Source organism: Humulus lupulus, chromosome 3 (assembly GCF_963169125.1).
Source record: "Humulus lupulus chromosome 3, drHumLupu1.1, whole genome shotgun sequence".
In the NCBI taxonomy this organism is placed as follows: Eukaryota; Viridiplantae; Streptophyta; class Magnoliopsida; order Rosales; family Cannabaceae; genus Humulus; species Humulus lupulus.
The window spans coordinates 289,152,432-289,168,690 of NC_084795.1; positions in this window are offsets into that span (position 1 = coordinate 289,152,432).

Below are 16,259 nucleotides of genomic sequence, written 5' to 3' on the forward strand. Positions count from 1 at the left end.
TATGTCTTAGGGTACTATGTATAAAATTACGTGCAAATCCGAGGTGTGTAGAGGGTGATAGAGTCAAAATATAGAAGGACGTACTAATATAAGGAAAAAACTTGCAAAAATTGCCATCAAAAAGAGGAATTTTTTTTGAAATGTTGACTTAAGGCTCCGTTTCGACTCCAATATATTCATTTACCCATGAGATCTCTTGGGGAAAAATATCGAACGAGTTGAACACGAGGGTAATACATTTCGGAGAAATTAGTGAAATCTCCAATTCACCAAAGGGGTACCCCTTTCAGAAATCTTCGATTTCTCTAATATGGATTGGAGCATTGTTTTGATCGTGAATAATAAAGAATATGCGAGGGTCATGGGCACAAAAGTTGTAGCCCTATGTCTTAGGGTACTATGTATAAAATTACGTGCAAATCCGAGGTGTGTAGAGGGTGATAGAGTCAAAATATAGAAGGACGTACTAATATAAGAAAAAAACTTGCGAAAATTGCCATCAAAAAGAGGAATTTTTTTTGAAATGTTGACTTAAGGCTCCGTTTCGACTCCAATATATTCATTTACCCATGAGATCTCTTGGGGAAAAATATCGAACGAGTTGAACACGAGGGTAATACATTTCGGAGAAATTAGTGAAATCTCCAATTCACCAAAGGGGTACCCCTTTCAGAAATCTTCGATTTCTCTAATATGGATTGGAGCATTGTTTTGATCGTGAATACTAAAGAATATTCGAGGGTCATGGGCACAAAAGTTGTAGCCCTATGTCTTAGGTTACTATGTATAAAAGTACGTGAAAATCCGAGGTGTGTAGAGGGTGATACAGTCAAAATATAGAAGGACGTACTAATATAAGGAAAAAACTTGCGAAAATTGCCATCAAAAAGGGGGATTTTTTTTGAAATGTTGACTTAAGGCTCCGTTTCGACTCCAATATATTCATTTACCCATGAGATCTCTTGGGGAAAAATATCGAACGAGTTGAACACGAGGGTAATACATTTCGGAGAAATTAGTGAAATCTCCAATTCACCAAAGGGGAACCCCTTTCAGAAATCTTCGATTTCTCTAATATGGATTGGAGCATTGTTTTGATCGTGAATAATAAAGAATATGCGAGGGTCATGGGCACAAAAGTTGTAGCCCTATGTCTTAGGGTACTATGTATAAAATTACGTGCAAATCCGAGGTGTGTAGAGGGTGATAGAGTCAAAATATAGAAGGACGTACTAATATAAGGAAAAAACTTGCAAAAATTGCCATCAAAAAGAGGAATTTTTTTTGAAATGTTGACTTAAGGCTCCGTTTCGACTCCAATATATTCATTTACCCATGAGATCTCTTGGGGAAAAATATCGAACGAGTTGAACACGAGGGTAATACATTTCGGAGAAATTAGTGAAATCTCCAATTCACCAAAGGGGTACCCCTTTCAGAAATCTTCGATTTCTCTAATATGGATTGGAGCATTGTTTTGATCGTGAATAATAAAGAATATGCGAGGGTCATGGGCACAAAAGTTGTAGCCCTATGTCTTAGGGTACTATGTATAAAATTACGTGCAAATCCGAGGTGTGTAGAGGGTGATAGAGTCAAAATATAGAAGGACGTACTAATATAAGAAAAAAACATGCGAAAATTGCCATCAAAAAGAGGAATTTTTTTTGAAATGTTGACTTAAGGCTCCGTTTCGACTCCAATATATTCATTTACCCATGAGATCTCTTGGGGAAAAATATCGAACGAGTTGAACACGAGGGTAATACATTTCGGAGAAATTAGTGAAATCTCCAATTCACCAAAGGGGTACCCCTTTCAGAAATCTTCGATTTCTCTAATATGGATTGGAGCATTGTTTTGATCGTGAATACTAAAGAATATGCGAGGGTCATGGGCACAAAAGTTGTAGCCCTATGTCTTAGGTTACTATGTATAAAAGTACGTGAAAATCCGAGGTGTGTAGAGGGTGATACAGTCAAAATATAGAAGGACGTACTAATATAAGGAAAAAACTTGCGAAAATTGCCATCAAAAAGGGGGATTTTTTTTGAAATGTTGACTTAAGGCTCCGTTTCGACTCCAATATATTCATTTACCCATGAGATCTCTTGGGGAAAAATATCGAACGAGTTGAACACGAGGGTAATACATTTCGGAGAAATTAGTGAAATCTCCAATTCACCAAAGGGGAACCCCTTTCAGAAATCTTCGATTTCTCTAATATGGATTGGAGCATTGTTTTGATCGTGAATAATAAAGAATATGCGAGGGTCATGGGCACAAAAGTTGTAGCCCTATGTCTTAGGGTACTATGTATAAAATTACGTGCAAATCCGAGGTGTGTAGAGGGTGATAGAGTCAAAATATAGAAGGACGTACTAATATAAGGAAAAAACTTGCAAAAATTGCCATCAAAAAGAGGAATTTTTTTTGAAATGTTGACTTAAGGCTCCGTTTCGACTCCAATATATTCATTTACCCATGAGATCTCTTGGGGAAAAATATCGAACGAGTTGAACACGAGGGTAATACATTTCGGAGAAATTAGTGAAATCTCCAATTCACCAAAGGGGTACCCCTTTCAGAAATCTTCGATTTCTCTAATATGGATTGGAGCATTGTTTTGATCGTGAATAATAAAGAATATGCGAGGGTCATGGGCACAAAAGTTGTAGCCCTATGTCTTAGGGTACTATGTATAAAATTACGTGCAAATCCGAGGTGTGTAGAGGGTGATAGAGTCAAAATATAGAAGGACGTACTAATATAAGAAAAAAACTTGCGAAAATTGCCATCAAAAAGAGGAATTTTTTTTGAAATGTTGACTTAAGGCTCCGTTTCGACTCCAATATATTCATTTACCCATGAGATCTCTTGGGGAAAAATATCGAACGAGTTGAACACGAGGGTAATACATTTCGGAGAAATTAGTGAAATCTCCAATTCACCAAAGGGGTACCCCTTTCAGAAATCTTCGATTTCTCTAATATGGATTGGAGCATTGTTTTGATCGTGAATACTAAAGAATATTCGAGGGTCATGGGCACAAAAGTTGTAGCCCTATGTCTTAGGTTACTATGTATAAAAGTACGTGAAAATCCGAGGTGTGTAGAGGGTGATACAGTCAAAATATAGAAGGACGTACTAATATAAGGAAAAAACTTGCGAAAATTGCCATCAAAAAGGGGGATTTTTTTTGAAATGTTGACTTAAGGCTCCGTTTCGACTCCAATATATTCATTTACCCATGAGATCTCTTGGGGAAAAATATCGAACGAGTTGAACACGAGGGTAATACATTTCGGAGAAATTAGTGAAATCTCCAATTCACCAAAGGGGAACCCCTTTCAGAAATCTTCGATTTCTCTAATATGGATTGGAGCATTGTTTTGATCGTGAATAATAAAGAATATGCGAGGGTCATGGGCACAAAAGTTGTAGCCCTATGTCTTAGGGTACTATGTATAAAATTACGTGCAAATCCGAGGTGTGTAGAGGGTGATAGAGTCAAAATATAGAAGGACGTACTAATATAAGGAAAAAACTTGCAAAAATTGCCATCAAAAAGAGGAATTTTTTTTGAAATGTTGACTTAAGGCTCCGTTTCGACTCCAATATATTCATTTACCCATGAGATCTCTTGGGGAAAAATATCGAACGAGTTGAACACGAGGGTAATACATTTCGGAGAAATTAGTGAAATCTCCAATTCACCAAAGGGGTACCCCTTTCAGAAATCTTCGATTTCTCTAATATGGATTGGAGCATTGTTTTGATCGTGAATACTAAAGAATATTCGAGGGTCATGGGCACAAAAGTTGTAGCCCTATGTCTTAGGTTACTATGTATAAAAGTACGTGAAAATCCGAGGTGTGTAGAGGGTGATACAGTCAAAATATAGAAGGACGTACTAATATAAGGAAAAAACTTGCGAAAATTGCCATCAAAAAGGGGGATTTTTTTTGAAATGTTGACTTAAGGCTCCGTTTCGACTCCAATATATTCATTTACCCATGAGATCTCTTGGGGAAAAATATCGAACGAGTTGAACACGAGGGTAATACATTTCGGAGAAATTAGTGAAATCTCCAATTCACCAAAGGGGAACCCCTTTCAGAAATCTTCGATTTCTCTAATATGGATTGGAGCATTGTTTTGATCGTGAATAATAAAGAATATGCGAGGGTCATGGGCACAAAAGTTGTAGCCCTATGTCTTAGGGTACTATGTATAAAATTACGTGCAAATCCGAGGTGTGTAGAGGGTGATAGAGTCAAAATATAGAAGGACGTACTAATATAAGGAAAAAACTTGCAAAAATTGCCATCAAAAAGAGGAATTTTTTTTGAAATGTTGACTTAAGGCTCCGTTTCGACTCCAATATATTCATTTACCCATGAGATCTCTTGGGGAAAAATATCGAACGAGTTGAACACGAGGGTAATACATTTCGGAGAAATTAGTGAAATCTCCAATTCACCAAAGGGGTACCCCTTTCAGAAATCTTCGATTTCTCTAATATGGATTGGAGCATTGTTTTGATCGTGAATAATAAAGAATATGCGAGGGTCATGGGCACAAAAGTTGTAGCCCTATGTCTTAGGGTACTATGTATAAAATTACGTGCAAATCCGAGGTGTGTAGAGGGTGATAGAGTCAAAATATAGAAGGACGTACTAATATAAGAAAAAAACTTGCGAAAATTGCCATCAAAAAGAGGAATTTTTTTTGAAATGTTGACTTAAGGCTCCGTTTCGACTCCAATATATTCATTTACCCATGAGATCTCTTGGGGAAAAATATCGAACGAGTTGAACACGAGGGTAATACATTTCGGAGAAATTAGTGAAATCTCCAATTCACCAAAGGGGTACCCCTTTCAGAAATCTTCGATTTCTCTAATATGGATTGGAGCATTGTTTTGATCGTGAATACTAAAGAATATTCGAGGGTCATGGGCACAAAAGTTGTAGCCCTATGTCTTAGGTTACTATGTATAAAAGTACGTGAAAATCCGAGGTGTGTAGAGGGTGATACAGTCAAAATATAGAAGGACGTACTAATATAAGGAAAAAACTTGCGAAAATTGCCATCAAAAAGGGGGATTTTTTTTGAAATGTTGACTTAAGGCTCCGTTTCGACTCCAATATATTCATTTACCCATGAGATCTCTTGGGGAAAAATATCGAACGAGTTGAACACGAGGGTAATACATTTCGGAGAAATTAGTGAAATCTCCAATTCACCAAAGGGGAACCCCTTTCAGAAATCTTCGATTTCTCTAATATGGATTGGAGCATTGTTTTGATCGTGAATAATAAAGAATATGCGAGGGTCATGGGCACAAAAGTTGTAGCCCTATGTCTTAGGGTACTATGTATAAAATTACGTGCAAATCCGAGGTGTGTAGAGGGTGATAGAGTCAAAATATAGAAGGACGTACTAATATAAGGAAAAAACTTGCAAAAATTGCCATCAAAAAGAGGAATTTTTTTTGAAATGTTGACTTAAGGCTCCGTTTCGACTCCAATATATTCATTTACCCATGAGATCTCTTGGGGAAAAATATCGAACGAGTTGAACACGAGGGTAATACATTTCGGAGAAATTAGTGAAATCTCCAATTCACCAAAGGGGTACCCCTTTCAGAAATCTTCGATTTCTCTAATATGGATTGGAGCATTGTTTTGATCGTGAATAATAAAGAATATGCGAGGGTCATGGGCACAAAAGTTGTAGCCCTATGTCTTAGGGTACTATGTATAAAATTACGTGCAAATCCGAGGTGTGTAGAGGTCGATAGAGTCAAAATATAGAAGGACGTACTAATATAAGGAAAAAACTTGCGAAAATTGCCATCAAAAAGAGGAATTTTTTTTGAAATGTTGACTTAAGGCTCCGTTTCGACTCCAATATATTCATTTACCCATGAGATCTCTTGGGGAAAAATATCGAACGAGTTGAACACGAGGGTAATACATTTCGGAGAAATTAGTGAAATCTCCAATTCACCAAAGGGGAACCCCTTTCAGAAATCTTCGATTTCTCTAATATGGATTGGAGCATTGTTTTGATCGTGAATAATAAAGAATATGCAAGGGTCATGGGCACAAAAGTTGTAGCCCTATGTCTTAGGGTACTATGTATAAAATTACGTGCAAATCCGAGGTGTGTAGAGGGTGATAGAGTCAAAATATAGAAGGACGTACTAATATAAGGAAAAAACTTGCGAAAATTGCCATCAAAAAGGGGAATTTTTTTTGAAATGTTGACTTAAGGCTCCGTTTCGACTCCAATATATTCATTTACCCATGAGATCTCTTGGGGAAAAATATCGAACGAGTTGAACACGAGGGTAATACATTTCGGAGAAATTAGTGAAATCTCCAATTCCCCAAAGGGGTACCCCTTTCAGAAATCTTCGATTTCTCTAATATGGATTGGAGCATTGTTTTGATCGTGAATAATAAAGAATATGCGAGGGTCATGGGCACAAAAGTTGTAGCCCTATGTCTTAGGGTACTATGTATAAAATTACGTGCAAATCCGAGGTGTGTAGAGGGTGATAGAGTCAAAATATAGAAGGACGTACTAATATAAGGAAAAAACTTGCGAAAATTGCCATCAAAAAGAGGAATTTTTTTTGAAATGTTGACTTAAGGCTCCGTTTCGACTCCAATATATTCATTTACCCATGAGATCTCTTGGGGAAAAATATCGAACGAGTTGAACACGAGGGTAATACATTTCGGAGAAATTAGTGAAATCTCCAATTCACCAAAGGGGAACCCCTTTCAGAAATCTTCGATTTCTCTAATATGGATTGGAGCATTGTTTTGATCGTGAATAATAAAGAATATGCGAGGGTCATGGGCACAAAAGTTGTAGCCCTATGTCTTAGGGTACTATGTATAAAATTACGTGCAAATCCGAGGTGTGTAGAGGGTGATAGAGTCAAAATATAGAAGGACGTACTAATATAAGGAAAAAACTTGCAAAAATTGCCATCAAAAAGAGGAATTTTTTTTGAAATGTTGACTTAAGGCTCCGTTTCGACTCCAATATATTCATTTACCCATGAGATCTCTTGGGGAAAAATATCGAACGAGTTGAACACGAGGGTAATACATTTCGGAGAAATTAGTGAAATCTCCAATTCACCAAAGGGGTACCCCTTTCAGAAATCTTCGATTTCTCTAATATGGATTGGAGCATTGTTTTGATCGTGAATAATAAAGAATATGCGAGGGTCATGGGCACAAAAGTTGTAGCCCTATGTCTTAGGGTACTATGTATAAAATTACGTGCAAATCCGAGGTGTGTAGAGGGTGATAGAGTCAAAATATAGAAGGACGTACTAATATAAGAAAAAAACATGCGAAAATTGCCATCAAAAAGAGGAATTTTTTTTGAAATGTTGACTTAAGGCTCCGTTTCGACTCCAATATATTCATTTACCCATGAGATCTCTTGGGGAAAAATATCGAACGAGTTGAACACGAGGGTAATACATTTCGGAGAAATTAGTGAAATCTCCAATTCACCAAAGGGGTACCCCTTTCAGAAATCTTCGATTTCTCTAATATGGATTGGAGCATTGTTTTGATCGTGAATACTAAAGAATATGCGAGGGTCATGGGCACAAAAGTTGTAGCCCTATGTCTTAGGTTACTATGTATAAAAGTACGTGAAAATCCGAGGTGTGTAGAGGGTGATACAGTCAAAATACTGAGAGACGTACGAATATAAGGAAAAAACTTGCGAAAATTGCCATCAAAAAGGGGAATTTTTTTTGAAATGTTGACTTAAGGCTCCGTTTCGACTCCAATATATTCATTTACCCATGAGATCTCTTGGGGAAAAATATCGAACGAGTTGAACACGAGGGTAATACATTTCAGAGAAATTAGTGAAATCTCCAATTCACCAAAGGGGTACCCCTTTCAGAAATCTTCGATTTCTCTAATATGGATTGGAGCATTGTTTTGATCGTGAATAATAAAGAATATGCGAGGGTCATGGGCACAAAAGTTGTAGCCCTATGTCTTAGGGTACTATGTATAAAATTACGTGAAAATCCGAGGTGTGTAGAGGGTGATAGAGTCAAAATACTGAGAGATGTACGAATATAAGGAAAAAACTTGCGAAAATTGCCATCAAAAAGGGGGATTTTTTTTTAAATGTTGAATTAAGGCTCCGTTTCGACTCCAATATATTCATTTACCCATGAGATCTCTTGGGGAAAAATATCGAACGAGTTGAACACGAGGGTAATACATTTCGGAGAAATTAGTGAAATCTCCAATTCACCAAAGGGGTACCCCTTTCAGAAATCTTCGATTTCTCTAATATGGATTGGAGCATTGTTTTGATCGTGAATAATAAAGAATATGCGAGGGTCATGGGCACAAAAGTTGTAGCCCTATGTCTTAGGGTACTATGTATAAAATTACGTGCAAATCCGAGGTGTGTAGAGGGTGATAGAGTCAAAATATAGAAGGACGTACTAATATAAGGAAAAAACTTGCGAAAATTGCCATCAAAAAGAGGAATTTTTTTTGAAATGTTGACTTAAGGCTCCGTTTCGACTCCAATATATTCATTTACCCATGAGATCTCTTGGGGAAAAATATCGAACGAGTTGAACACGAGGGTAATACATTTCGGAGAAATTAGTGAAATCTCCAATTCACCAAAGGGGAACCCCTTTCAGAAATCTTCGATTTCTCTAATATGGATTGGAGCATTGTTTTGATCGTGAATAATAAAGAATATGCGAGGGTCATGGGCACAAAAGTTGTAGCCCTATGTCTTAGGGTACTATGTATAAAATTACGTGCAAATCCGAGGTGTGTAGAGGGTGATAGAGTCAAAATATAGAAGGACGTACTAATATAAGGAAAAAACTTGCCAAAATTGCCATCAAAAAGAGGAATTTTTTTTGAAATGTTGACTTAAGGCTCCGTTTCGACTCCAATATATTCATTTACCCATGAGATCTCTTGGGGAAAAATATCGAACGAGTTGAACACGAGGGTAATACATTTCGGAGAAATTAGTGAAATCTCCAATTCACCAAAGGGGTACCCCTTTCAGAAATCTTCGATTTCTCTAATATGGATTGGAGCATTGTTTTGATCGTGAATAATAAAGAATATGCGAGGGTCATGGGCACAAAAGTTGTAGCCCTATGTCTTAGGGTACTATGTATAAAATTACGTGAAAATCCGAGGTGTGTAGAGGGTGATAGAGTCAAAATACTGAGAGATGTACGAATATAAGGAAAAAACTTGCGAAAATTGCCATCAAAAAGGGGGATTTTTTTTTAAATGTTGAATTAAGGCTCCGTTTCGACTCCAATATATTCATTTACCCATGAGATCTCTTGGGGAAAAATATCGAACGAGTTGAACACGAGGGTAATACATTTCGGAGAAATTAGTGAAATCTCCAATTCACCAAAGGGGTACCCCTTTCAGAAATCTTCGATTTCTCTAATATGGATTGGAGCATTGTTTTGATCGTGAATAATAAAGAATATGCGAGGGTCATGGGCACAAAAGTTGTAGCCCTATGTCTTAGGGTACTATGTATAAAATTACGTGCAAATCCGAGGTGTGTAGAGGGTGATAGAGTCAAAATATAGAAGGACGTACTAATATAAGGAAAAAACTTGCGAAAATTGCCATCAAAAAGAGGAATTTTTTTTGAAATGTTGACTTAAGGCTCCGTTTCGACTCCAATATATTCATTTACCCATGAGATCTCTTGGGGAAAAATATCGAACGAGTTGAACACGAGGGTAATACATTTCGGAGAAATTAGTGAAATCTCCAATTCACCAAAGGGGAACCCCTTTCAGAAATCTTCGATTTCTCTAATATGGATTGGAGCATTGTTTTGATCGTGAATAATAAAGAATATGCGAGGGTCATGGGCACAAAAGTTGTAGCCCTATGTCTTAGGGTACTATGTATAAAATTACGTGCAAATCCGAGGTGTGTAGAGGGTGATAGAGTCAAAATATAGAAGGACGTACTAATATAAGGAAAAAACTTGCAAAAATTGCCATCAAAAAGAGGAATTTTTTTTGAAATGTTGACTTAAGGCTCCGTTTCGACTCCAATATATTCATTTACCCATGAGATCTCTTGGGGAAAAATATCGAACGAGTTGAACACGAGGGTAATACATTTCGGAGAAATTAGTGAAATCTCCAATTCACCAAAGGGGTACCCCTTTCAGAAATCTTCGATTTCTCTAATATGGATTGGAGCATTGTTTTGATCGTGAATAATAAAGAATATGCGAGGGTCATGGGCACAAAAGTTGTAGCCCTATGTCTTAGGGTACTATGTATAAAATTACGTGCAAATCCGAGGTGTGTAGAGGGTGATAGAGTCAAAATATAGAAGGACGTACTAATATAAGGAAAAAACTTGCGAAAATTGCCATCAAAAAGAGGAATTTTTTTTGAAATGTTGACTTAAGGCTCCGTTTCGACTCCAATATATTCATTTACCCATGAGATCTCTTGGGGAAAAATATCGAACGAGTTGAACATGAGGGTAATACATTTCGGAGAAATTAGTGAAATCTCCAATTCACCAAAGGGGAACCCCTTTCAGAAATCTTCGATTTCTCTAATATGGATTGGAGCATTGTTTTGATCGTGAATAATAAAGAATATGCGAGGGTCATGGGCACAAAAGTTGTAGCCCTATGTCTTAGGGTACTATGTATAAAATTACGTGCAAATCCGAGGTGTGTAGAGGGTGATAGAGTCAAAATATAGAAGGACGTACTAATATAAGGAAAAAACTTGCAAAAATTGCCATCAAAAAGAGGAATTTTTTTTGAAATGTTGACTTAAGGCTCCGTTTCGACTCCAATATATTCATTTACCCATGAGATCTCTTGGGGAAAAATATCGAACGAGTTGAACACGAGGGTAATACATTTCGGAGAAATTAGTGAAATCTCCAATTCACCAAAGGGGTACCCCTTTCAGAAATCTTCGATTTCTCTAATATGGATTGGAGCATTGTTTTGATCGTGAATAATAAAGAATATGCGAGGGTCATGGGCACAAAAGTTGTAGCCCTATGTCTTAGGGTACTATGTATAAAATTACGTGAAAATCCGAGGTGTGTAGAGGGTGATAGAGTCAAAATACTGAGAGATGTACGAATATAAGGAAAAAACTTGCGAAAATTGCCATCAAAAAGGGGGATTTTTTTTTAAATGTTGAATTAAGGCTCCGTTTCGACTCCAATATATTCATTTACCCATGAGATCTCTTGGGGAAAAATATCGAACGAGTTGAACACGAGGGTAATACATTTCGGAGAAATTAGTGAAATCTCCAATTCACCAAAGGGGTACCCCTTTCAGAAATCTTCGATTTCTCTAATATGGATTGGAGCATTGTTTTGATCGTGAATAATAAAGAATATGCGAGGGTCATGGGCACAAAAGTTGTAGCCCTATGTCTTAGGGTACTATGTATAAAATTACGTGCAAATCCGAGGTGTGTAGAGGGTGATAGAGTCAAAATATAGAAGGACGTACTAATATAAGGAAAAAACTTGCGAAAATTGCCATCAAAAAGAGGAATTTTTTTTGAAATGTTGACTTAAGGCTCCGTTTCGACTCCAATATATTCATTTACCCATGAGATCTCTTGGGGAAAAATATCGAACGAGTTGAACACGAGGGTAATACATTTCGGAGAAATTAGTGAAATCTCCAATTCACCAAAGGGGAACCCCTTTCAGAAATCTTCGATTTCTCTAATATGGATTGGAGCATTGTTTTGATCGTGAATAATAAAGAATATGCGAGGGTCATGGGCACAAAAGTTGTAGCCCTATGTCTTAGGGTACTATGTATAAAATTACGTGCAAATCCGAGGTGTGTAGAGGGTGATAGAGTCAAAATATAGAAGGACGTACTAATATAAGGAAAAAACTTGCAAAAATTGCCATCAAAAAGAGGAATTTTTTTTGAAATGTTGACTTAAGGCTCCGTTTCGACTCCAATATATTCATTTACCCATGAGATCTCTTGGGGAAAAATATCGAACGAGTTGAACACGAGGGTAATACATTTCGGAGAAATTAGTGAAATCTCCAATTCACCAAAGGGGAACCCCTTTCAGAAATCTTCGATTTCTCTAATATGGATTGGAGCATTGTTTTGATCGTGAATAATAAAGAATATGCGAGGGTCATGGGCACAAAAGTTGTAGCCCTATGTCTTAGGGTACTATGTATAAAATTACGTGCAAATCCGAGGTGTGTAGAGGGTGATAGAGTCAAAATATAGAAGGACGTACTAATATAAGGAAAAAACTTGCAAAAATTGCCATCAAAAAGAGGAATTTTTTTTGAAATGTTGACTTAAGGCTCCGTTTCGACTCCAATATATTCATTTACCCATGAGATCTCTTGGGGAAAAATATCGAACGAGTTGAACACGAGGGTAATACATTTCGGAGAAATTAGTGAAATCTCCAATTCACCAAAGGGGTACCCCTTTCAGAAATCTTCGATTTCTCTAATATGGATTGGAGCATTGTTTTGATCGTGAATAATAAAGAATATGCGAGGGTCATGGGCACAAAAGTTGTAGCCCTATGTCTTAGGGTACTATGTATAAAATTACGTGCAAATCCGAGGTGTGTAGAGGGTGATAGAGTCAAAATATAGAAGGACGTACTAATATAAGGAAAAAACTTGCGAAAATTGCCATCAAAAAGAGGAATTTTTTTTGAAATGTTGACTTAAGGCTCCGTTTCGACTCCAATATATTCATTTACCCATGAGATCTCTTGGGGAAAAATATCGAACGAGTTGAACACGAGGGTAATACATTTCGGAGAAATTAGTGAAATCTCCAATTCACCAAAGGGGAACCCCTTTCAGAAATCTTCGATTTCTCTAATATGGATTGGAGCATTGTTTTGATCGTGAATAATAAAGAATATGCGAGGGTCATGGGCACAAAAGTTGTAGCCCTATGTCTTAGGGTACTATGTATAAAATTACGTGCAAATCCGAGGTGTGTAGAGGGTGATAGAGTCAAAATATAGAAGGACGTACTAATATAAGGAAAAAACTTGCAAAAATTGCCATCAAAAAGAGGAATTTTTTTTGAAATGTTGACTTAAGGCTCCGTTTCGACTCCAATATATTCATTTACCCATGAGATCTCTTGGGGAAAAATATCGAACGAGTTGAACACGAGGGTAATACATTTCGGAGAAATTAGTGAAATCTCCAATTCACCAAAGGGGTACCCCTTTCAGAAATCTTCGATTTCTCTAATATGGATTGGAGCATTGTTTTGATCGTGAATAATAAAGAATATGCGAGGGTCATGGGCACAAAAGTTGTAGCCCTATGTCTTAGGGTACTATGTATAAAATTACGTGAAAATCCGAGGTGTGTAGAGGGTGATAGAGTCAAAATACTGAGAGATGTACGAATATAAGGAAAAAACTTGCGAAAATTGCCATCAAAAAGGGGGATTTTTTTTTAAATGTTGAATTAAGGCTCCGTTTCGACTCCAATATATTCATTTACCCATGAGATCTCTTGGGGAAAAATATCGAACGAGTTGAACACGAGGGTAATACATTTCGGAGAAATTAGTGAAATCTCCAATTCACCAAAGGGGTACCCCTTTCAGAAATCTTCGATTTCTCTAATATGGATTGGAGCATTGTTTTGATCGTGAATAATAAAGAATATGCGAGGGTCATGGGCACAAAAGTTGTAGCCCTATGTCTTAGGGTACTATGTATAAAATTACGTGCAAATCCGAGGTGTGTAGAGGGTGATAGAGTCAAAATATAGAAGGACGTACTAATATAAGGAAAAAACTTGCGAAAATTGCCATCAAAAAGAGGAATTTTTTTTGAAATGTTGACTTAAGGCTCCGTTTCGACTCCAATATATTCATTTACCCATGAGATCTCTTGGGGAAAAATATCGAACGAGTTGAACACGAGGGTAATACATTTCGGAGAAATTAGTGAAATCTCCAATTCACCAAAGGGGAACCCCTTTCAGAAATCTTCGATTTCTCTAATATGGATTGGAGCATTGTTTTGATCGTGAATAATAAAGAATATGCGAGGGTCATGGGCACAAAAGTTGTAGCCCTATGTCTTAGGGTACTATGTATAAAATTACGTGCAAATCCGAGGTGTGTAGAGGGTGATAGAGTCAAAATATAGAAGGACGTACTAATATAAGGAAAAAACTTGCAAAAATTGCCATCAAAAAGAGGAATTTTTTTTGAAATGTTGACTTAAGGCTCCGTTTCGACTCCAATATATTCATTTACCCATGAGATCTCTTGGGGAAAAATATCGAACGAGTTGAACACGAGGGTAATACATTTCGGAGAAATTAGTGAAATCTCCAATTCACCAAAGGGGTACCCCTTTCAGAAATCTTCGATTTCTCTAATATGGATTGGAGCATTGTTTTGATCGTGAATAATAAAGAATATGCGAGGGTCATGGGCACAAAAGTTGTAGCCCTATGTCTTAGGGTACTATGTATAAAATTACGTGCAAATCCGAGGTGTGTAGAGGGTGATAGAGTCAAAATATAGAAGGACGTACTAATATAAGGAAAAAACTTGCGAAAATTGCCATCAAAAAGAGGAATTTTTTTTGAAATGTTGACTTAAGGCTCCGTTTCGACTCCAATATATTCATTTACCCATGAGATCTCTTGGGGAAAAATATCGAACGAGTTGAACACGAGGGTAATACATTTCGGAGAAATTAGTGAAATCTCCAATTCACCAAAGGGGAACCCCTTTCAGAAATCTTCGATTTCTCTAATATGGATTGGAGCATTGTTTTGATCGTGAATAATAAAGAATATGCGAGGGTCATGGGCACAAAAGTTGTAGCCCTATGTCTTAGGGTACTATGTATAAAATTACGTGCAAATCCGAGGTGTGTAGAGGGTGATAGAGTCAAAATATAGAAGGACGTACTAATATAAGGAAAAAACTTGCAAAAATTGCCATCAAAAAGAGGAATTTTTTTTGAAATGTTGACTTAAGGCTCCGTTTCGACTCCAATATATTCATTTACCCATGAGATCTCTTGGGGAAAAATATCGAACGAGTTGAACACGAGGGAAATACATTTCGGAGAAATTAGTGAAATCTCCAATTCACCAAAGGGGTACCCCTTTCAGAAATCTTCGATTTCTCTAATATGGATTGGAGCATTGTTTTGATCGTGAATAATAAAGAATATGCGAGGGTCATGGGCACAAAAGTTGTAGCCCTATGTCTTAGGGTACTATGTATAAAATTACGTGAAAATCCGAGGTGTGTAGAGGGTGATAGAGTCAAAATACTGAGAGATGTACGAATATAAGGAAAAAACTTGCGAAAATTGCCATCAAAAAGGGGGATTTTTTTTTAAATGTTGAATTAAGGCTCCGTTTCGACTCCAATATATTCATTTACCCATGAGATCTCTTGGGGAAAAATATCGAACGAGTTGAACACGAGGGTAATACATTTCGGAGAAATTAGTGAAATCTCCAATTCACCAAAGGGGTACCCCTTTCAGAAATCTTCGATTTCTCTAATATGGATTGGAGCATTGTTTTGATCGTGAATAATAAAGAATATGCAAGGGTCATGGGCACAAAAGTTGTAGCCCTATGTCTTAGGGTACTATGTATAAAATTACGTGCAAATCCGAGGTGTGTAGAGGGTGATAGAGTCAAAATATAGAAGGACGTACTAATATAAGGAAAAAACTTGCGAAAATTGCCATCAAAAAGGGGAATTTTTTTTGAAATGTTGACTTAAGGCTCCGTTTCGACTCCAATATATTCATTTACCCATGAGATCTCTTGGGGAAAAATATCGAACGAGTTGAACACGAGGGTAATACATTTCGGAGAAATTAGTGAAATCTCCAATTCCCCAAAGGGGTACCCCTTTCAGAAATCTTCGATTTCTCTAATATGGATTGGAGCATTGTTTTGATCGTGAATAATAAAGAATATGCGAGGGTCATGGGCACAAAAGTTGTAGCCCTATGTCTTAGGGTACTATGTATAAAATTACGTGCAAATCCGAGGTGTGTAGAGGGTGATAGAGTCAAAATATAGAAGGACGTACTAATATAAGGAAAAAACTTGCGAAAATTGCCATCAAAAAGAGGAATTTTTTTTGAAATGTTGACTTAAGGCTCCGTTTCCACTCCAATA